We start from the raw sequence: 23,946 nt of genomic DNA, 5'->3' as shown, positions 1-23,946 counted from the left end.
AATTATTAAATTTGCACGGATTCTAATATTGGATAGGAAGGAAGAGAAGGGGGTTGACAGAGAGAGAAATAAATATTTCGTTTTAATATGATCTGCCTACTCCATTAAATCTGGAGATGTAATCCAACTCTGTTGTACATACTATGAGTCGTGTGCCTGACTGTAATCTGCTGGGAGCTGCTGTTCTCCAGTGATCCAGTGGTGTGCAGACCACCCCTGTACAAGGTATGAAAGGCCAATTTGGAACCTGAGATGTGATCTCATAGTTGCTAGGCATAAGCCCCCTTTTTGATGCTTCACTAGTGTGGGAAATGGTGTAGGGAATGAAATTGTTCAACTCAATCCTCCATGTATCTATTTGCTAATTTCTAGTCCCTACTTGACTATGACCACCAACAGCACTCTGTCTTTTTTAAAAAATTGTGTTTTTTTTTTATTTTGTTCTTGTTTATTGGTACATTCACCCATGTACTGATTTTCCTATTTTTTTCCAATATTAGACAGGTTGCTCACCTTTTTCAGTCATTACTCCAGTAGCTGCACCTCTTCTTTGGGGCCTCCACTGTACATTTTTATTGCACAGGTGTGCGCTGCATGTATGGAGCATCCTCAGCAGCTCAGTTCCATCCATGCAGTGCTGTTAATCACAGGGTGGTGCCTATAATGTTATAGTATCCCGGGGTCAGGTAATTGCAGTCTATTGTATAAGCAATCAGGTAAACAGACGTACACGCACCTTAAAGGAATTTTCCCACAAAGTAAGTTCTTTTTAATTAGTAGATATTGGAATAAAAATAACTTCCACAATTGGATGAGATTTTAAAAATGTTCCTGTGCTGAGATAATCTTATAAATGTGCCCCTGCTGTGTCCTGTGTAATGGCCGTGTCTGACAGTGCAGGAGCATGGTCTGATCATACCACAGCTCCTGGGCAGGGGTGTGTGTGAAAAAAAGCCTATTCTTTTTGTGAGGTAAAACATTTTGCCTGTTTTTTAACAATGTTTTACCTCAAAGTAAGAATCATTTGTGATTCCATGCTGTCCTGTCTGTATACTCTTTTGCTCCCCTCACTGCCCGGGAGATGTGGTATGATCAGACTATGATCCTGCACGGTCAGACAGCCATTATACAGTACACAGCAGGGACACATTAATAAGATTATCTCAGCACAGGAACATTAAATAAATCACATTCAATTGTAGGAGGGTTTTTTTTCCAGGATTTAGTGATTAAAATGAACTTTGTGTGTAGGAAAACCCCTTTAAAGAAACTAATAAGAAATGTAAACTCATTAGTGAATACATAAATATATACAAGTTTAATTCACTAAGTAAGTAATAAGTAACTTATTTGCTATTGCCACACTTATAATTACCAGAACAAATAAAATCCAATAATATTTAGCCCATGAGATGAATGTCGAGATAAATAAAAATACAAAATATATCAAAATGACAGTTATTTGGTCACGTCATCTCTACAAAAATGGAAGAAAAAAATCAAGTCTTCTGGACACCAAAATGTTATCAATAAGAATTGTTTATCTAGCAAATTAATTGTCATTATTTAACTTTACTGTAATAGAGCATCTCTAGAAGTACATGGAGAGTCCGCTATACCTCTGTATGACTGTAGTTTTATAATAAGGCACATGGCTGGTCTAAAGCTTTAATAGTGTCCTTTGCAAAACTGCTATTTGTTTTTTTAATCAGTGTCTCTAAGGCATATATGTTCATCTATCTCTCAATTGTGCCATACATTTCTATATAAGCATCGATCAGCCACGTAACTAATCATTTGTATAGCTCCATACAGCCTCATACACATTAATACAGCCTCATACACATGAATCTGCCATGTCCTGTGATTTACTGCAGTTGTGATCGTAGTCAAGAGGAAAGTTTTTCAGCTGTTTGTTTTACAGCAGCTCCTCCATGGGACTGAACCAGATGACTAACATTTGATTCTTATGTCCATCATTGAGCCATTGCTGCACATAACTCTCTCACAAGGTGTCTTTCTTTGGTCCAGTTTTGGCAGGTGATAACCACTGCATTCTGGAAACAACACCTACATTTCTCCCATTGTGTTGAGACTCTCTCCTCTGTGTTTATACTTGTCAAAATGGTGCGGCATTGGTAAGGATACATTTTTTTGACAAATTGTGTTTTTAGGTTTAGATAACCTTAACTTAACCCCTTCACGACATGTACCATACATGTACGGTGCATGTCGTGTCAATCCTCCGGTGCTGAGCCCACATCTTTTCCAGCCCATGTCAGCTGAATAGAGCTGCTGACATGTGCCACTAATAGCTACGGGTGAAATGGCAATCTATCCGCAGCTGTTACCCTTTTAAATGCCATTGTCAATCTCTGACAGCGCCATTTAATGTGATTGTGCCAGAAGCTTGTCACTAATTCTGCCCATCGGCACCTGTGTCACATGACTGCGGGTTGCCGATGGGTTGGCATGACAGCACAGGGTCTGCAACAGACCCCTATAGTTGTCATTGCCGGATTGCTGTGAGTGCCACCCAGCAGTCGGCACTCATAGCAAGTGAGCATTTCTGCAGCCCTGCTCTGTGTAGCACAAGCGATCAAATGATTGCAGCTTCTAATGTAATAAAGGGCGATCAAAAGATCTTATCTACACCAAAACAGGAACAATAAAAACGTCAGCTTGGCGTGCAAAAAATAAGCCCTCATCCAGAGTCAGATCACGAAAAATGGAGACACTGTGGTTCTTGTAAAATTATGCATTTTTTAATACAAACTTTGGATTTTATTTCACGACTTAAATAAAAAGAAACCTAGACATGTTTAGTATCTACAAACTCGTAATGACCCTTAGAATCTTAATAGTATGTCAGCTTTAGCATTTGGTGAATATGGTAAAATAAAAAAATGTATGTATATATTTTTTTTGCAATTTCACTGCACTTGAAATCGGACTTTTTTTCCTTTTTTCAAGTACCAATAGTGTCGTTCAAAAGTACAACTCCTCCCTCAAAAAAACAAGCCTTCACATGGCCATATTGATGAAAAAATAAAATAGTTATGGCTCTGGGAAGCAGAGGAGCAAAAAATAGAAACACAAATGAAAATGGGCTGCGACGTGAAGGGGTTAATTATTAACATGGTTTTCCTCATAAATCTTAACCCACACAGGCATGTTGGATGCTTCTATCATCTGCGCACTATGATTTAAAATTGAAAACTATTTTACATTTAACAGTCACCCATTTTTCTAAGTAAATACATTTCTAAAGGTGCTATTATCATGAAATTCTCACCAGATGTCGGTAACAACCCATCCAATCCACACAGGCAAAGAAATCAAATGATAGCTGTCCATAAATTAAGTTATGTCCAATACTTATTTCACCTGCTGTATATGGGTGAATCCATGTTAAAAATGAAGGAAAGTTACTGATGCCGAGAAGGCGTTCGACAGAGTCAGCTGGCATTACATGGTATGCACTTTACAGAAGTTTGACTTCCCCCAACCTCTTATTGATGCCATTTAATGCTGTATTTACTTCCAACTGCTAGAGTTAGAGTCAACGGATTGCTTTCGGACTCCTTTGAGATTGGAAATAGAACTAGGCAGGGCTACCCTCTCTCCCCCACCCTTTTTGTGTTGGTCATGGAGACTCTAGTTCAGAGAATAAGGCAGGAGGAGTCGATCAGGGGACAATAGTAGATCATACAGAATTCAAGACGGCTGCTTTTGCGGATGACCTCCTGATTCTTATCTCAAACCCAAAGATAGCCTTCCCTATTCTACTGAAACTACTCGACGAGTTTGGAGTCATCTCTAACGTTAAAGTCAATATGCACAAATCAGAAGTTCTAAACATTTCATTATCAGGTAGTGTAGTCTCAGAACTTAAAAAGCTTACCCCCTGTAAATGGCTTACTGAAAAACTGAAATATCTAGGCGTCTTCCTTACTGCAGACCCCTCTGCCCTTTTTAAACATAATTTTGAGCCTCTCCTAGACAATATAAAAAATCTTCTCAAATCATACGATTTTCGTGGATTGGTAGGATTAACATAATTAAATCCTATATACTACCAAAAAATTTCTACCATATGAACATGATACCCATACCTCTCCCCAAATCCTTCTTCGTATCAGCTAATAGAATAGCCAATGGTTTTGTGTGGAGGGGCAGAAGGCCAGACTCCCCTTAAAAATCCGCTCCCTTCCAAAAAAGAAGGGCGGCCTAGGTCTTCCTAGTCTCCAGACCTACTATCAGGCAATACACTTAGCTCGATGGATAAATCTGACTAAGTTTGCAACTGACCAAAAAACTACTAACCTAGAACTTATGTTAATGGGGAGAGAAGCGGAGATATACCTCTGGACCTCTGCTGCCCCCCGCAGGGCACATTGGAGATAATGACCAACAACACCTTGGCTATTAGAAGAGCGCTTATCCCAAATAAATGGCCACAATGTTTTTTCCTGGATAATATCCCTTTAAGGATTATACCCTGGCTCTTGGAACCAAAATACATAGATGTGTTTGACTTATGGAACTGTTTGCCGGTCCTCACAATTTCACAGTTACTTGCCAACCAGATCAAATGCGTAGACAAATGGCCTCACGATGCAAAAAAAACCCCCAGAGACTTCATACAAACACATCATGTACAACATATTATCTCTAAGCTTAAGTCGGATATCCAACATAGCACAGACTGGTTATGGTTGGAACTTCTCTTTAGACTCAAACCCATACCTCCTAAATTAGTATCTAAATTATACTCTAACCTAATTTCCCCCAAAACTCAGTTTAAACCCTTGTACATATCCTCATGGGAAGCTGAACTAAACATTTCCCTTTCAGTTAGGGAGACGGAGCAGATTTTGGGACACTCACACGGCTTCTCAAGATGTGTTCTGTTACAAGAAAATGCCTTCAAAATCCTCTCCAGATGGTATAAAACCCCGGAATTCCTCCATCACTTAGGCCTCTCGGACTCATCTCTATGTTGGAGATGTAAGATGGCCAAAGGTTCTTTGGCACATATTTTTTGGTCTTGCCCAATTATTTTTAAATTCTGGGAAGATATCTTTGACTACCTTTGCCAGATAGGATTAATAAAACAGAACCTAACTCCCCAAGAAGTCCTGCTGTCACTCCCCACAGGGTAATTTAACCCTAAGAAACATGACTTGCTTCCCCTTCTGATAGCTGCAGCTAAACATTTGATTTCCTTACATTGGCGGCAAACGTCTCCCCCTCACATAAGCAAATGGGTTAAGAAGGTGCAGGACATCTATAGGATGGAAGAGCTGTCCAGCTGGGACGCACGACAAATTTTTTCGCACCTGGCTTCCATGGCAACTTGCCTCTCCAGCCACCATAGCTTTCTATCAGCTATCTTTGCTAGTCGAACGCAATTTTGTAACTTTCACTCCACTGCACTGTGATGGACCCGGGTTCAACTAATTTTAGCTGTCCTTTCGACTATTTCTTACCCTTCTCTCTATAAGGGCCCTGACTACTTAATGCATATATTGTAGGTCTTTTGTTACTTCACCTGCTCATTTTGTTTTCATCTCTAGAATTTATAGAGTTTTCTCACTGCTCCCCACCCCACCCCTGGTACACCCATTTTTGTTTATTGTTTTATTTTATTGTTCTAGATGTTGTTTTATTTTTTGACCTATTGGTCCTACTTGGGATGCATGGACTGATATTTGTAATCTACCAGCCTTTACTAGAGTTTTTTGACTGCTTACGCAGAATTTTTGGACGCTTCCGGTGCAAGAATCAGAGGCAGGACATTCCTAGATTATTTCTACATGCATCTATTTTAAAATTGTTCCTGCTTTGACTCATGTTCCATGTATTCTGTGTCCTGTTTTTGTATTTTGAAAATTTGAAAATAAACAATTAAAAAAAAAAAAATTAAGGAAAGTTAAACTAAACATAAATACAGAATTTGTCTAAGTAATGGACTCTTACCAGCACCGTAACTTTACGATATATGCAAACCCAATATATCCCATTTGTGGCTGAATCACCTGTTCTAAAATTGGAAACCACGGAGAGATGACAATTGCATACAACGTTTAACATTTTTTAAAGCTTTTTAGATCCATCGGTTACAAACATTGAAGCCCATGGGTCTGAATTGAGAATATTAAACAATGAGCTTTGTTTTGTGTGATCTTCATTTGTATTGCAGGTCTATATCTGTTAATATCATCCATCAGTCTTGAACACCACATCCCAAGAGTGACAGAATCCGTATTATTAAGTAAAATTATTTTTGTCATTTACTATAAATTCAAAGATTCATATAATTCAGTTTATTTATTCATCTACTCAATACAGCAAAGCAAATTGATATCAAAATGATATACAATCTGAAATATTAAAGGGAATCTGTCACTAGATTTTTGCCCTCTAATCTGAGAGCAGCATAATGTAGAGACTAGGACCCTGATTCCAGGGATGTCACTTACTGGGCTGCTTGCTGTAGTTTTGATAAACACAACTTTTATCAGCAGGAGATTATCACTAGAGAACTAGTAAACCTGCTGTCAGGTAGTCCTCAATAGTTATGATCTCTGTATAACCCCGCCCCCACCACCGATTGGCAGCTTTCTGTATACACTGGACATGAGCAGAAAGCTGCCAAGCAGTGGTGGGGGTGGGGTCATAAAGAGAACTGGTAGACCTGCAGCAGAGGAAACAGTGATTTTATTAACCCCTTCACACCATGGCCATTTTTCATATTTGTTTTCTCTTACCCTTCTTTCAAGATTCATAACTTTTTTATTTTTTCAAGTTCTTGTTCTTTGTGGGACGAGTTGTATTTTTGAATGACGCCATTCATTCTACCAGTGGCGTACTGGAAAACGAGAATAAAATTCCAAACGCATTGAAATTGCAACAAAATTCAATTTTCACTAAAGTTTTTATTTACCATATTCACTATATGGCAAAACTGACCTGCCTTTATGAGTCTCCAGGTTAGTACGAGTATGCAGATACCAGACATGTATAGTTTATTTTTTATTTAATCAGTAAAAAAAAAATTGTTAGTATGAACGAAAATAAATTTTGCTTTTTGTTGCCATTTTCCGAATCCTGTAAAATTTAGATTTTTCGGTATATAATGCTGTGTGATACCTTTTTTTTGTGCCTTGAGCTGATATTTTTACTGCTATCATTTTGGGGTCGATACAATGTTGCGATCGCCTTTCATTGCATTTTATTGCATTGTTTAAACACCATCCCCAAGATATGTGCACATCAAGATCTCTCGAGTGTTGACTGGATTTTCTCTTTATTTCAATTGATTTTTTGCGAAATTCTGCATAATTCCCACAAAGAAAAAGCTATAGAGATGTTCTCCAAAAGCAATTCTTCTATGGAAGACCTGTACATCCAGCGTCCAATGTAACGTTTCTCTTTTATTCAGTTGCATTTATATAGAATACGACTGGAAAACCTCTTCATGTCTATGTAAGACAAAGCAGAGGTGTAATATAGATAGGTGCATGAACTCTTATTCTATAGCGCTGGGCAATGAGACCATGACATTCACAAAAAGGAGCAATTTGTAAATACAAAACAGAAAATACTGTAAGTGCTGACGGTAAACTGAAGAAATCAACAAGAACCGGTCACATACGATTGGAGAGATGTATTGTTGAAGCATAATGTGGCACAATGATAAATTACCCAAAATGTTATGAATATCAAACTATGTGGAAAAATACACAACTGGTGACCTTGCATTTACAATGTGTGGAGGTAATAGTATTTAGAGACTAGTGTAGTTGCAGAATCCTGAAACAGAATTGTGATCAGAATTAGTGTTCTTTTTTTTTTATATCCTTGGTTTAATTTAAATCATAGAAGTAGTTTTTCAACTTTTTTTTGTTTAAAATGAAATTAAGGGAACCTGTCGGGATAAAAAATAAATCTCTAAACTTGTAGATATAGTGTTCATCTGGAGGTTAATAGTATTAGGACGGTGCCCGTCTGCAGTGCTGAAAGAGCGGCACCCAGAAGAAAATAAACTTTATTTCTCCTGGGAACCACCGGCTTTCAGTCATACAGGAGTGGTGGTGCGGCTACAGTCATCACTCACAATACGGTGAGCAGCGGCTATAAGCACACCCCAGCACTTTGATAGCTGGCTCTGTAGTGCATCAGAGGGAAGATGGCTGTCAGTCAAAGTGCCAGGACATGATTACAGCCGTCACTCACACTGATGTGAAGAGTGACTGTAATTGCTCCGAACGTGCCTCTATGACTGAAAGTAGGTGGCTCCCTAGACAAAAAAATAATTTTCTCCTAGTTGATGCCGTTTCAGTAAATATGGGCACCTTCATATCACCATTAGCCAGATTACCCCTACGTCTACAGTTTAATAGAATTATTGGACATTTTTTATTATTGGAGTTTCTCTTTCAAGGTGTTTTGTATTAGTAGCCTAGCCTTAGGATAGGTCACCAATACCCGATCAGAGGGGTGCAATACTGATCGCTGTTCCCTGTGCCAGCGGCGGCTGAGTATGCTCAGCTCAAGAGCAGGATTACACAGCTCCGTCACGTGAAGAGTGGCTCCAGCTGGGAACTGCTCATCCGTCACCTATTGATTCATATAAAGTGCAGGCTGATGTGGGGTATCAACCCTCTGAGAGGTACACTGGGATTATCGAACGAAGCATCATCAAAAAGAAAGTAAGAGAAAAAAAGTAGTTATATAGTGTAGTTAGGAGAAGATATGACACTTTTAATTCAAGCATATTAGCCAAAAGTTTGGATTATGGCATTAAATTGATAGGGATTTAGGATGAAAATTAATTTGAACTTTGGACCACCCCTTTAATGAGCTATCTTACGGATAGGTCATTAATATAAAAGGTCCCTGAAAAAAACTTTAAGTGAACAGCTTGGAAAGCTTTTTTTTTTATTTCTCAAGCTTGTTCATCTTAAGTTTATCTATTTATTATGCTGACATTGCAGTTATGAGTATGTTTGTATTTACTGTTTCATATGTTAAAATATTAATGGTTTGGCATAAATGAAGATATGTAGACCTTTCACTGCTGAACATCAAAAACCACGCCAGCAGTTTTTGAAACTACATTTCTGTTTATAGGCATTTACCTAGAAAAACCCTGTAATTTTTACATTTTCGTTCCTGTTTTTTTTTAACAAAAAAAAGAAAGTCAAGAGCTACATTTTATTGTCAAAATGACAATTTTGACTAATCCATCTTCGCTGTATAGTTATTTTTGGTGCAACAGTGTCTAAAACAGCATTTAGGCAATTTTCAAGCACTTTGCAGGCAAAGTATTAGATGAATTGTTTTGTGTGTATGCTTTTAAGGAACCTGTCAATTTTAGAGATTGATGGTCTTTAAAATCATGAAGGATCGTTGAGAGGTTTGGGTGAAAAAGGGAAAATATTAAAGAAAAATACATGTTGAAGATTGCATTATTGTTGAGCAGGAAAGGCAAAATTGTTGGCACTCATGGTTCCAGTTCTGCTGGAAAATTTTGAAATGCACTGTGGTGAATGCCATCAATATCAACCTAAATCAGTCTGATTTTTTTAGGACGTTCTTAAATTTTACAGTTTGCCCCAGGATAAAACTGTAAATATCTATATGGTGTACAAGGTGTGCAAACACAGCAAATATGAGACTATGTCTCTCTGACCTGATTAAATAAAAATAGGTCAGAGAAAGCGACGTAAGTAGTCTACAAATCTCTACACCAACTGTATGTATCACTCTACAAAATAATACTCTGTAAAATAAGCAGTTATGTTTTGGTCATATTGGTCTTATTCACACTATAAATTACATTTCATTTTAAATTAGGTATAAAGTAGGCATTTTGGTTTCAACAAATAAAGTTTGAGCTCTATGATCTACAGATGGGTCTCTCCCTATCTTGTCTTTACACATATTATCCAGAACATCTATGACCTCATGTCTTGTTGGATGCCACCTGTCAGACACCTGTTGGCTATCCGTACAACATAGTCACATGTTAAAAAATGGATACATTTTTACCTATATGTTTGTTTTTTGATGCTTCCAATGAATTCTATTTGTTGGTCATTATTGATATATGGTGATGTGTTATTGCTAAGCAAAATTTATAGTAAAGAAACAGTATGTCCACTTAACACTTCACAGTGTAGTCTATAAATAAGACATCTCACCAGGTCAAAAGAAGTCAGTTTTTTCTCTTCCTTTATTCCCGTTGCTTCACTGAGTATTCAATTTCTTGATGTGTAAAAATATATTTATTTGATTCTGATTTTAATGATCTTTACCAAGGGGTCAATCAAACCGCTATCAGTGCCAAACCGCCATCAGTGCCAAACCGCCATTAGTGGCTTATCTACAGCATTCTGTAATGCTGTAGATAAGCCCCCGATATAACCTGAAAGATAAGAAAAACAAGTTAGATTATACTCACCCAGAGGAGGACCGGTGCGGTCCGGGTCTGATGGGCGTCGCAGGTCCAGGTCCGGGTCCGGCACCTCTAATCTTCATATGATGTTGTCATCCTCCTTGCTTCTGCCGCGGCTCCTGCGCAGGTATAATTCTCTGCCCTGTTGAGGGCAGAGAAAAGTACTGCAGTGCGCAGGCACCTGGAAAGTCAGAGAGGCCTGGGACCTGCACACTGGAGTACTTTACGATGCCCTCAACAGGGCAGAAAATTACTCTTGCGCAGGAGCCGCAGCAGAAGCAAGAAGGATGACAACATCGTATGAAGATTGGAGGCACCGGACCCGGACCTGCGATGCCCATCGGACCCCAACCAAACCAGGACCACCCCTGGGTGAGTATAATATAACTTATTTTTCTCCTCTTTCAGGTTACATCGGGGGCTTATCTACAGCATTACAGAATTCTGTAGATAAGCCCCTGATGGCGGTGGCCACAGTTTATAGGGCCAAAATGAGGTGACAGATTCCCATTAAAGATGTACCCTGTTATGGACTGGTAATTTAGGAGCGACATGCGACTAGCTCTGGGCAGGTGGTAACTATACAGACCGCAGTCCCTGATCTTAACACAACACTAGCAGTAGCCATGGAATGTTCCTGTCACTCCCTGGACATCTCGTCACAGCCGGAGAACTAGCTACCCCTAAAGGTAGAAACAGGAAAGCTATCTTGCCTCAGAGAAAATCCCCAAAGGATAGGACAGCCCCCCACAAATATTGGCTGTGAGAGGAGAAGGAAATGACATACGTAGTATGAAACAAGATTTAGCAAAGGAGGCCAATTCTAGCTAGATAGACAGTAAGGAAAGAAACACTGTGCGGTCAGTAATAAAACTAGAAAAAGTCCACTGCAGAGATATGCAAAAATCTCCACACCTGACTAAAGGTGTGGAGGGCAAAATCTGCAGCCCAGAGCTTCCAGCTTAGCTAAATAGATACAGTGCCTACAAGTAGTATTCAACCCCCTGCAGATTTAGCAGGTTTACACATTTGGAATTAACTTGGCATTGTGACATTTGGACTGTAGATCAGCCTGGAAGTGTGAAATGCACAGCAGCAAAAAAGAATGTTATTTCTTTGTTTATTTTTTTTTTTAAATTGTGAAAAGTCTTTTCAGAGGGTCATTTATTATTCAACCCCTCAACCCACCATTATTCTGTTTGGTTCCCCTAAAGTATTAAGAAGTAGTTCAGGCACAAAGAACAATGAGCTTCACATGTTTGGATTAATTATCTCTTTTTCCAGCCTTTTCTGACTATTTAAGACCCTCCCCAAACTTGTGAACAGCACTCAAACATGGTCAACATGGGAAATACAAAGGAGCATTCCAAGGCCATCAGAGACAAGATCGTGGAGGGTCACAAGGCTGGCAAGGGGTACAAAACCCTTTCCAAGGAGTTGGGCCTACCTGTCTCCACTGTTGGGAGCATCATCCGGAAGTGGAAGGCTTATGGAACTACTGTTAGCCTTCCACGGCCTGGACAGCCTTTGAAAGTTTCCTCCCGTGCCAAGGCCAGGCTTGTCCGAAGAGTCAAGGCTAACCCAAGGACAACAAGGAAGGAGCTCCGGGAAGATCTCATGGCAGTGGGGACATTGGTTTCAGTCAATACCATAAGTAACGTACTCCACCGCAATGGTCTCCGTCCCAGATGAGCCCGTAAGGTACCTTTACTTTCAAAGCGTCATGTCAAGGCTCGTCTACAGTTTGCTCATGATCACTTGGAGGACTCTGAGACTGACTGGTTCAAGGTTCTCTGGTCTGATGAGACCAAGATCGAGATCTTTGGTGCCAACCACACACGTGACGTTTGGAGACTGGATGGCACTGCATACGACCCCAAGAATACCATCCCTACAGTCAAGCATGGTGGTGGCAGCATCATGCTGTGAGGCTGTTTCTCAGCCAAGGGGCCTTGCCATCTGGTCCGCATCCATGGGAAGATGGATAGCACGGCCTACCTGGAGATTTTGGCCAAGAACCTCCGCTCCTCCATCAAGGATCTTAAGATGGGTCATCATTTCATCTTCCAACAAGACAACGACCCAAAGCACACAACCAAGAAAACCAAGGCCTGGTTCAAGAGGCAAAAAATCAAGGTGTTGCAGTGGCCTAGTCAGTCTCCTGACCTTAACCCAATTGAAAACTTGTGGAAGGAGCTCAAGATTAAAGTCCACATGAGACACCCAAAGAACCTAGATAACTTGGAGAAGATCTGCATGGAGGAGTGGGCCAAGATAACTCCAGAGACCTGTGCCGGCCTGATCAGGTCTTATAAAAGACGATTATTAGCTGTAATTGCAAACAAAGGTTATTCCACAAAATATTAAACCTAGGGGTTGAATAATAATTGACCCACACTTTTATGTTTAAAATTTATAAAAATTTAACTGAGCAACAAAACTTTTTGGTTTGTAAGATTTATGCATCTGTTAATAAATCCTGCTCTTGTTTGAAGTTTGAAGGCTCTAACTTATTTGCATCTTATTAAACCTGCGAAATCTGCAGGGGGTTGAATACTACTTGTAGGCACTGTACATACTGATAAGCTGGACAAATGAACAAAACATAAATGTGCTGAACAATAAGTCCACAACAAGTGGACTGCAAAAGGACAAGCAAGGACTTAACTTTGCTGAACGGGTCAGAGTGTCAGGGAAATCCAAGAGCCGTGCCTCCAGGCAAGAACAATTGGCAACTGGCATTGATTGAGGGATAAAGCCAGATCAAAATAGCCGAGCAGAAAGAAGATCAGTGGAAGCAGCTGGTGATACTAAATCCAAGAAGCAGCTATACCACTCAAAACCACAGGAGGGAGCCCAAGAGCAGAATTCACAAAAGTGCTACTTACAACCACCGGAGGGAGCCCAAGAGCGGAATTCACAACAGTACCCCCATGCCAGGCTAGGTTCCCTTAAAGGGAACCAGTCAGTATGATCAACCCTCCTTTGTGGTCTTTATGGGCATGCAGGCCATAGAAAAATTTATAAAATAATACTTTGATATCTGCAATCTGATGTCTTATTCCAGAGAAATCCAACTTGTTCTTATATGTAAATGAGCTGTTAAGATCTATGGACCGGACATATTTCTGCATGAGAATCTGCCTCCAGAGATTATTTTACATGGAAGGAGGAGTTACCAGTTTGCAAGGACTGATAATCTGCTCTTCTGGTCTCACTGGAGAGCTGTTTTTTATTATATCAGACACATCTACAAGTTCTTCTCAGCTTCAGTCTCCTTCTGGCAGGCAGACAGTGCTGCAGTACAGCAGAGCTATGAGAGCTGCAGCAAATATGTTATTTTATTCAGCTTCCTATGACCTACATGCCCATATAGTAGGCTTGGGATGGTTGATCCTGCTGACAGATTCCCCTTAATCTCTGGACTGCAACCCATCACAAAAGCTATATAACAGCACAGATAATGCCATATGTATAATAAAGACAACAGTTTTCCATGTACTGTCTAAATTATTACCTAACACTTTGTTAAACTGCAACTACATTTTCAGGAACATTTTGACTTATCATATAGACATGAGAAGTTTTTATAATGGGGGTCTGGGTGCTGAGGTCCCAATCACTAAAAGTAAAGTATGTTGACCTATTCTGGAAGGAAAGCAGGTCTTGGCTGAATGTTTCTGCTTCTTCGTTCTAGAAATGCCAATACAACAGACTCTTGCCATGCCCAGTATGCCAGAGGTGATGTTACAATAGGTTAACTTTGGTTTTCTTTTTGCTTCAGGTAACCTTACTGACAATTAAGTAATCTTTACTGAAAACATTCAAACCCAAATTCATGAATACAGGTTAACTTCAGCCTGGTTTTGATGAGGGGGCAGGATGAAATCAGGAGCTTCAGAGCAGTTACATGAACCTCTGTATGCCTCACCACAAATCTTACTCCAGTCAGGAACTGGAGATTTCTAGTTTCATGAATTAGATGAGCTGTGGTGTCACAACAATGCCACACACCTGTCCTGCCCCAGCTCTGTCCATTTTGGCAGAAGTGGGGAAAACTCGTTAAAAACAACATTTTTGCACAACTGTTTTTCATAGTTATTTATGCAATGATTCTGGTGACATTGCTTTGATGAATCGGGGCCTTAGGGGTCCATTTGCTGATAAAACCGTATGTTATTCACAGAATGCTAAGGGTTGTTATTAACCTCTTTCTGAACTCGGACGGGATAGTACGTCTGAGGTCAGATACCGCGCTTTGATGCAGGGCTCCGGCGGTGAGCCCGCATCAAAGCCGGGACATGTCAGCTGTTTTAAACAGCTGACTTGTGCCCGCAATAGCGGCGGGTGAAATAGCGATTCACCCGCCGCTATTAACTAGTTAAATGCCGCTGTCAAACGCTGACAGCGGCATTTAACCGGCGCTTCCGGCCGGGCGGCCCTCACATGATCGGGGGTCAGCGATGCTTCTGCATTGTAGCCATAGAGGTCCTTGAGACTTCTATGGTTACTGATGCCGGCCTGCTGTGAGCGCCACCCTGTGGTCGGCGCTCACAGCACACCTGCATTTCTGCTGCATAGCAGCGATCTGATGATCGCTGCTATGTAGCAGAGCCGATCGTGTTGTGCCAGCTTCTAGCCTCCTATGGAGGCTATTGAAGCGTGGCAAAAGTAAAAAAAAGTAAAAAAAAATGTGAAAAAAATTAAAAAAATATAAAAGTTTAAATCACCCCCCTTTCACCCATTCAAAATAAATCAATTAAAAAAAAATCAAACCTACACATATTTGGTATCGCCGCGTTCAGAATCGCCCGATCTATCAATAAAAAAAGTATTTACCTGATCGCTATACGGCGTAGCGAGAAAAAAATTAGAAACATCAGAATTCCTTTTTTTTGGTCGCCGCGACATTGCATTGAAATGCAATAACGGGCAAAAGAACGTATTTGCACCAAAATGCTATCATTAAAAATACCAGCTCAGCAAGCAAAAAGTGAGCCCTCACCCGACCCCAGATCATGAAAACTGGAGACGCTACAGGTATCGGAAAATGTCACAATTTTTTTTTTTTTTAGCAAAGTTTGGAATTTTTTTTCACCACTTAGCTAAAAAATAACCTAGTCATGTTAGGTGTCTATGAAGTCGTAATGACCTGGAGAATCATAATGACAGGTCAGTTTTAGCATTTAGTGAACCTAGTAAAAAAGCCAATCAAAAAACAAGTGTGGGATTGCACTTTTCTTGCAATTTCACCGCACTTGGAATTTTTTTCCCGTTTTCTAGTACACGACATGCTAAAACCAATGATGTCGTTCAAAGGTACAACTCGTCCCACAAAAAATAAGCCCTCATATGGCCATATTGACGGAAAAGTTAAAAAGTTACTGCTCTGGGAAGAAGGAGAGCAAAAAACGAACGCGGAAAAACAGAAAATCCCAAGGTCATGAAGGGGTTAACAATGCTTTCAGTGTTATTATCTATGACATCAGTGTTGGGTTGTTTTCATGGAAAATATATCATAGTGTTCACACCTTAACCTCTACAGAAAACTGAAGGAGATTATTAGAAGTCAATTGGATGAATCAGAATTTGTTGGAATTTGTTACAAACCACAATCTTTATACAAGTCATGATTCATTCCCGTCTGGACTATTGTAACTCTCTACTAATTGGCCTCCCTCTTACCAAACTCTCCCCGCTCCAATCTGTCCTGAATGCTGCTGCCAGGATCATATTCCTCACCAACTGTTACACCGATGCCTCTACCTTGCGCCAGTCATTACACTGGCTACCCATCCACTCCAGAATCCAGTACAAAACTACTACCCTCATCCACAAAGCACTCCATGGCTCAGCACCACCCTACATCTCCTCTCTGGTCTCAGTCTACCACCCTACCCGTGCCCTCCGCTCCGCTAATGACCTCAGGTTAGCATCCTCAATAATCAGAACCTCCCACTCCCGTCTCCAAGACTTTACACGTGCTGCGCCGATTCTTTGGAATGCACTACCTAGGTTAATACGATTAATCCTCAATCCCCACAGTTTTAAGCGTGCCCTAAAAATGCATTTGTTCAGACTGGCCTACCGCCTCAACGCATTAACCTAACCATCCCTGTGTGGCCTATTAAAAATAGAAAAAAAAAAAAACGAAACACATAATCGGGTTCCTTGCATCGTGTTCTCATACACTTTATGCAGTTGATAGCACTCTGTGTCTGTACTGCTACATACTTAGGCTGTTAACTGGTTCATGCAGCTTTACGTGAACACCCGAGCCTTACACTATGGCTGGTCCAAATAATTAAAGCAATTGTTACCATCCACCTCTCGTGTCTCCCCTTTTCCTCATAGTTTGTAAGCTTGCGAGCAGGGCCCTCATTCCTCCTGGTATCTATTTTGAACTGTGATTTCTGTTATGCTGTAATGTCTATTGTCTGTACAAGTCCCCTCTATAAGTTGTAAAGCACTGTGGAATATGTTGGCGCTATATAAATAAAAATTATTATTATTATTATTATTATTCCACTGAGAACAAAAACCATTTACAGATGTGTGAACTGAACATTCCATTAATTATTTCCTGCAAATTTGTGAATTTTACAGCAAGTTGATATGCTGTTTTAATATTTTTATTTTTGTCTTTCTAACAAGGCTTTGTACAGTTCAGCATGAACAGCATCTACTGTACATGACTTTCTTGCCTAGTTATAAGTGATTCTCTTGGGTATTGATGAGAGCTGAAATCTATGTGTCATTAATTTTGGTCCAGGTTGTATAACGGTTGTTTTTCTTTGCTTTAATTAGCAGGTTGTTTTATATTGGTGACCTATTTGTATTTTTAAAGCACAGTCATCAGTTAGGAAAGATTAGTCTTTAGACATCCCAGTACATAATCTAATAATCATGAATTGATGTGACCTTTTCACTTTGAATTTGCACAGCTCAACTATGCACCCTTTTATCACAGACAAAATGTCAGTGTGTGGGCCTGATGATCTTTGTCCCATTTAGGATCGATATGGATAAGAAGCTCTATATATTATTAATATTGTTCTGTTTTCCTGTCTTTAAAACATGCATTGATTTCTGGTTTCCCACAAAACAAACATAGATTAATCATTGTTTAAAGCTGCAGTGTAAGATAATACAATAATACAAATACGGATCTTCCACTTGTCTGTCAACAGGTTCAGTCTGTTATCACAGAGTCTATAGTTGTATTAGTGCTCAAAAATAATTCTCAATGATGATTTGGCCCTGTTAATGCTTATAATATAGGGCCGATTTATTGAGATTGGCGTCTGTTGTAATTAAGAGCTCACTGGAGTATGATACTCCTAATTCAATAAGGGGACATGCCACTTAATTAATTTGGTGCATGTCTTAACTGGCATATGTTTTCGTGCCAGAAATGTACTCCATACAGGGACTGTAGTACATTACTGGCAAAATTTACACTGCAAAATAAACATCCTGCCCATGCCCCATCCGTATGCAAAGCTGGGCGGGACTGGTTTGGAAATCAGATGTCTCAAAAAATGTTGTGCAACTTCCAAGCGGTGTAACATCTTCATGAGTCCGGCCCATTGTGTTTTGGCAGGATATAACAAAGCATATTAAATATTGTATGCCTCCATCTATTTGGAAGAACTTAAAGGAGTTCTGTTTTCTGCTATTTTCAGTTTAGAAATATAAATATATTTTAAATATTGAAGCAGTAACTGTCATTTTAATATTTTCTTCATACATCATTAGTACACATGAAAATAAGCAACTTTGTAATATATCTTATCAGAGAAATCTGCTTCTTTCTCTGCCAAAATGTATCAGTCATTATCAAAAATTCTCGATTCTGAGGTACATGAAAGATAATGATAAATAAACACAAGATAATGATAAATAAACACATGATAATTCCACATGTGTTAATTCATAGTTTTGATGCCTTCAGTGTGAATCTACAAATTTTCATAGTCATGAAAATACAGAAAAATCTTTAAATGAGAAGATGTGTCCAAACTTTGGGTCTGTACTGTATGGCTTTGTACTGTGTTAGCCAGTGGATAGAAACATATTTTGATTTGAGAGTGCTCAGTGGTTGACACCTTTTCACAGTTGGGATGGTGTTTTAAGGCTTCCAAGCTTCTCCCTTTTTCCTCCAAACGTAAAGAAGGTCATTATGCCCAAAAAGTTAAATTTATTTTAATCAGACCACAGGATATGTCTCCAAAAATTAAGGTCTTTGTTCCTGTATGCATTTGCAAAAATTAATCTGGCTTTTTTATGTTTCTTTTGGAGTAGTAGCTTCTTCCTGGCAGAGAGGCCTTTCAACCCTTGTTGATACAGTACTCGTTTCATTCTGGATATTGACACAATCTTACCAGCTTCTGCCATCATCTTCACAAGGTCTTTTGCTTTTGTCCTTGGGTTGATATGCACATGTCAGACCAAAGATTGTTCATCTCTGGGACACAGAACCCATCTCCTTCCTGAGTGGTATGATGGCTGGATATTCCCATCTTGTTTGTACTTGCATATAATTGTTTGTACAGATGAACCAGGCACCTTCAGGTATCTTGAAAATTCACCCAATTCTCTTCCTTCTATCTTGGCTGATGTTTTTAGACTTTCCCATGATGCTACACAAGGAAGCAGTGTGTTTCAGGTGTGCATTAAAATACATCCATAGGTGTGTCTCTAATTAACTCAGATGCAAATGTTGCCAAAAAAGAAGCTTCCAAACGCATGACATCATCATATGGGCAGTCCAGAATTGTTTAAAGGCATAGTAATCTTAGTGTATGCAAACTTTTGACTTTGCAGTAAATAATAAAAATGCCTTAAAACACACTCTCTCTCTCATTATTCCGGCATTTGGCAAATATTAATAGTTATGGTAATCCTAATTGACCTAAATGGGAAAGGTTTATTTTGATCTCATATCAGATATGCATATGTGTATTTTTATATAGTGTATGTAAACTTCTGTTTTCAACTGTATATTACAGAGTTTCTTATTTTCACTTGTACAGTTGATTTATGAAATAAAAATTTAAACAACAATTACTGTTTAAGCAAGTTTTAAATGTTAATTTTAGGACTTAGTACCTTTATTTCTCTACATAAAACACCAATCTAGAGAAGAAAAAAAAAACCTTCCACAGCTTTTGCTTTCACTTACAGGTCTTGGCTTCAGAATTGACTGCAGGAGAAGGACAAACATTAGTGAATCGGGAACAAAACTGTGCTGGCTCCTTCTATTCACTTACACTGTTCTGACAGATAAATTACAGGCATTAGTCCTGATGTCATAAAGTACCTGTCATAGTGGGCAGTTATTTTAAACTAATTTACATAAAGTCCACTTTCTGTCCTTTCTTCAGATGTTATATGCAATTTGTTGCTTTATTCTACATGTAATTAATGATTTGCCCTGTTAAAGAAAAGGTCATACTAATTACAATATTAATTATAATAGTAACAATAATTATATTTTTATTTTCACTTGGAATTGACAGACATTTTTTGTATATTTTGCACAGATGTACAAAACTAGTTAACGTGACTTTTTTTAGCTTTGTCCTAAAAATAATTGAAAATCAAAGTAATGTAAGCAAGAGACTCAAAATTTGAAATATAATCTATTGGGTGATGTTCACACTGAGTTTTTTTTTAGACGTTTTTGAAGAGGAACCTCACCAACCTCCTCCTAAAAAAACTCAGAAACTCTTGGAAAACTCTTCCAATTTATTCCTATGGGAAATCCACTTTGCTGAGCATATGAGTTTTTTTTAGCTTTTTTTTTTTTTTTTTTTAAGAGATCGTCAAAAATTCCTGGTGGAAAAAAGAGAGTTCATCTTAAAGGGATACTGTACTTTCTTAAACTAAGCATTGTATAATCAAATGAAAAAGACTCTTCCAAATCGCTTCACAACAGGATCATTTCCTGAAGAGGTATCTGTCTCATGGTTTTTTAATTCTTCAATAAACTCAGTTTAATCCACAGCATGTTTAGTTTCAAATCTTTCTGTGTTGCATAAAATTAATGAAATAATGAAATATCCTTTTTTGTATAACAAAAATAGATAAAAAAACTACAGAATGGAAAAGGTTCACACAATAGCCAAGAAAGATTAACGTTTTGGAGTAACAAAAAAGGCCTTAGTCATAGTCAAACTATGAGTAAGGGTTATTTTATTCCTTGGATATGCTGCTCTTTTTCTCTTTCTTTGTGAAGTGGATTGTCTGCAGGAGTATTGGCACCCCTATACACTAAGCCAAGAAACACTATATGGACCATGAATGTGGTGAGCCTTCATATCAAATCCTTTCTTAGTTAGGCTAGTTTCACGCTAGCGTTTTGAGGAGCTGCGGAGGGCTGCGGACATCCTCCATGAAGCCCCGCCCTCGGCCGCACCTCAGCTGCTAGCTCCGCCTACTACTGCATGCGACCTGCATGCGACCTGCATACCTATCTTTAACATTAGGTACGCAGGTCGTGCGGCTGTATGCGGATGCTTCTGCATGCGTCGTTTTGACCATGCGGAGAAAAAAAGAAATTGCTACCAGCTGCATCCTACGCTGGTCGCTGCATCGTCAAAACGACGCATGCGGAAGCATCCACATACAGCCGCACAACCTGCATACCTAATAGTTACGCAGGCCACATGCAGAAGTAGGTGGAGCTAGCGGCCGAGGGTGGGGCTTCATGGAGGAAGTCCGCAGCCCTCCGCAAATCCTCAAAACCCTAATGTGAAACCGGCCTTACATTTGGTTTCCTGCAGATTTCGGTATTGATTCGCCCCATCTTTCATCCTTGCTACATTGCAGGTTTGAGAAAATAAGTTACAACATTTAACTGGAAAGTCAGCACCACAAGTCAATTTTAGTGTTAACATTTAACAGCATTTAGATGCTTTTATAATTTTTAGGACCTCTTTAGATGTTTGTTTTTCATATACAAGTTCTATTTATGGTTTCTATAGATACTAATACTTACTATAGTCTATGGGTCCTGTTCAGTTGTCAGTGCATTTTTGCAGACCAAATTTAGGAGCCCGTGAAAAATATCAGACAGCACTTGGATGCCCCTTGTATACCCTCCATTTGATGTTAAATTTGTATGTCAATTAGATACAAATGCTTAAAAGGCGTCAGTCACCACCAAATGCATTTTACATGTTTTACTCTGTGTTGTAGGGACCTTAGCCAATTCGCTACTCTAATACACACGTAAGTGCAGTTAGTGGCATTAGAAGAAAGGAGATGGGAGGAGAATGTGCCCAGTCACTGATTGCATGCACCTACTCACATGCAAGCAGCACTCAGATAGTGCTCGCTCTCAGAACTATCGCTATCAATCAAAAGTGGGGTAAGGGCCCCAATATGTTAATGTGGATGCATATCGATGCATCAAACTCTTGCCCATGCTAAGGATGCACCAAAGCCTCCTCATTTGCATACAATTTAAAAGTTATTTTTTCAGGCACTGTACCAGTAACAGAAACAGTGCTAGTATGGTTGTTATAGGAGTTAAGATCCCTACAACACTGTATAGACCATTAAAATGAAATTTGGTGTTGACAAACTGCCTTTAACAAAATTTCTTGCATACAAAAAAGATGTTGGAAATCTGTTGATTACAGCTGACACACTGAGCAGACACTGCTAAAAATTATGTAAAATCTACAGTTCACATGATTCATTTTCTATCTCGCACACATTACCTCTTTTTAAAGCTGTCCCATGCCACTCATAAATGGCAGGGTAGTTTTGTAATTATTCATTATCTTCCTACACAACATAGATATGCCAGGGAGACACTTTATGCTTCTCCATAGGCATTGCACAATCTGCTGCCCAGCATGAGAAACAAAATCTGTCCAGAGACAGAGAATCGAACAGGGGAGTATTCTTAAAGTATGTGAGTTGTGATGTTATGTACTTTGCAAGGGTTGGATTGCCATGCATTTAGTGTTCAGGACATCACACCAACAGGTGCTAAACATCAGGGGCATGATAATGTGACTGCATGGGAGACCGGCTTACTGTGGCAGTTAGGTAAATCTCCAATGGTGAAACTCAAAATTTGTCAACCCCTTAACAAGACACAATGGTAGACCCTTTTCTACATTCACTGGACTCCTAAAAATTAAACATTGAAACATAGGAGAGTATAATCATGGTACAGAGTGGAATTCAATTACAGCAATGACCCCTAATACTCAATACTGTAGCAACTATAATGTAGTACCATGCTTTATTTTTTTCTAGTTTTGGTAATCTAGGCTTGTGGTCTGTAATACTATCTCAGCTGATTTATGGGGGTTTGAGAGTCAAATTAAACCCTTAAACCAATGTTTTGTACTTTTAGTAATCATAGTATTTGCATCCAAAATACTAATATATTGTAGAGGTTGGTAGCAATATCACCAGTTTTCTTGTGTAGTAATAGTATTAAATAGTATAGTTGTGTAATATCATTATTTTATTTTAGTTTTTCTAGTATATATTTTTTTAAATACTATCAATTTTGTGTTTTATCCATGATTTTAGGCCATTGCAACGTTAACATGTCTGAGTTATCTTGTAGACCTTTGGTCACTGATTGACGTCACGCATATAAGTCTATTGCTGTTTGACAAAAATCAGAAATGGAACCTAGATTCCATCTGTGAGCAATTGGTGTGCTGTCCACTTTCACCATTGAAATGGTAGGAGAATCTTTGGCATTTTTTTGGCACACCAATGAAAATCGTTCAATGTTTTTCAAGTAGAAGAAGATAATGGATTTAAATAAGGTCTGAGAGCAGCCTGGAAGGATAGGTCATTTGGCCCTCATTGTCGTGACCACTGTAGAGTTGATGCAGCAGGTACACGTATACATTTAGTTGTAGTCCTCTCTCTTTCAGATATGATATTGTTTTCACACAACTTTTTATTTTATTTTAAAACTAAAGAGAATTGATAGAAGACTTTTGTTCTGGATATTTCAGAACTGGAAATAAATACATGGCATGTCGTGGGCGCACGCTTAGATTAAAATGCAATTTATTAAAAATATCATTATAACAGTGCAACAGCACAACATGAAATGAATAGCTATTATATGAGATTTAGTGTTCTAATTATTATCGCAAGAGCTATGACTTGAAGGCAAGCCATAGCTGGCACAATGCCCCCTGACACCACTTAAAATAAAATCAAATATTAACAAACAACAAGCAAAGGCAATCCCTTGACATGAGCAAATTCTCTTACATATCGAGAAGGACAGTTGTTCTCGTCAGCATGTTAGATGGTTTAAATGCCTCTTCAGTAGTCTTTCCTTATTTCTATTGGCAGATTTATTATCATCCTTATTCACAGTACCTTTCTTCTGATTAGTCAATAAATATAGAAATATTATGGTGATATGCAGTTTACATGATGATTGCATTGTATTAAAGTTAATGTTGGACCCCCACTTCTGTAAACAA

The 23,946-nt window shown here is 38.9% G+C and overlaps 1 protein-coding gene and 1 long non-coding RNA gene across 5 annotated transcripts in view; one reads left to right on the top strand and one right to left on the bottom strand.

The window, feature by feature from the left end:
• LOC143792954 (uncharacterized) overlaps window positions 1-19,719 on the bottom strand; it is a 69,456-nt gene extending 49,737 nt beyond the window's left edge. The window contains exon 1 of one of the 2 annotated variants that reach the window (XR_013220008.1): window positions 19,650-19,719. This is a non-coding gene — a long non-coding RNA (uncharacterized LOC143792954). The remainder of the gene's footprint in view (window positions 1-19,649) is intronic. The other variant, XR_013220007.1, reaches the window with a different exon arrangement.
• SPOCK3 (SPARC (osteonectin), cwcv and kazal like domains proteoglycan 3) overlaps window positions 1-23,946 on the top strand; it is a 524,762-nt gene that overhangs the window by 93,171 nt on the left and 407,645 nt on the right. The window lies entirely within an intron of this gene.

Source organism: Ranitomeya variabilis, chromosome 1 (assembly GCF_051348905.1).
Source record: "Ranitomeya variabilis isolate aRanVar5 chromosome 1, aRanVar5.hap1, whole genome shotgun sequence".
NCBI lineage: Eukaryota > Metazoa > Chordata > Amphibia > Anura > Dendrobatidae > Ranitomeya > Ranitomeya variabilis.
This window is presented reverse-complemented; position numbering and strand designations above follow the sequence as displayed.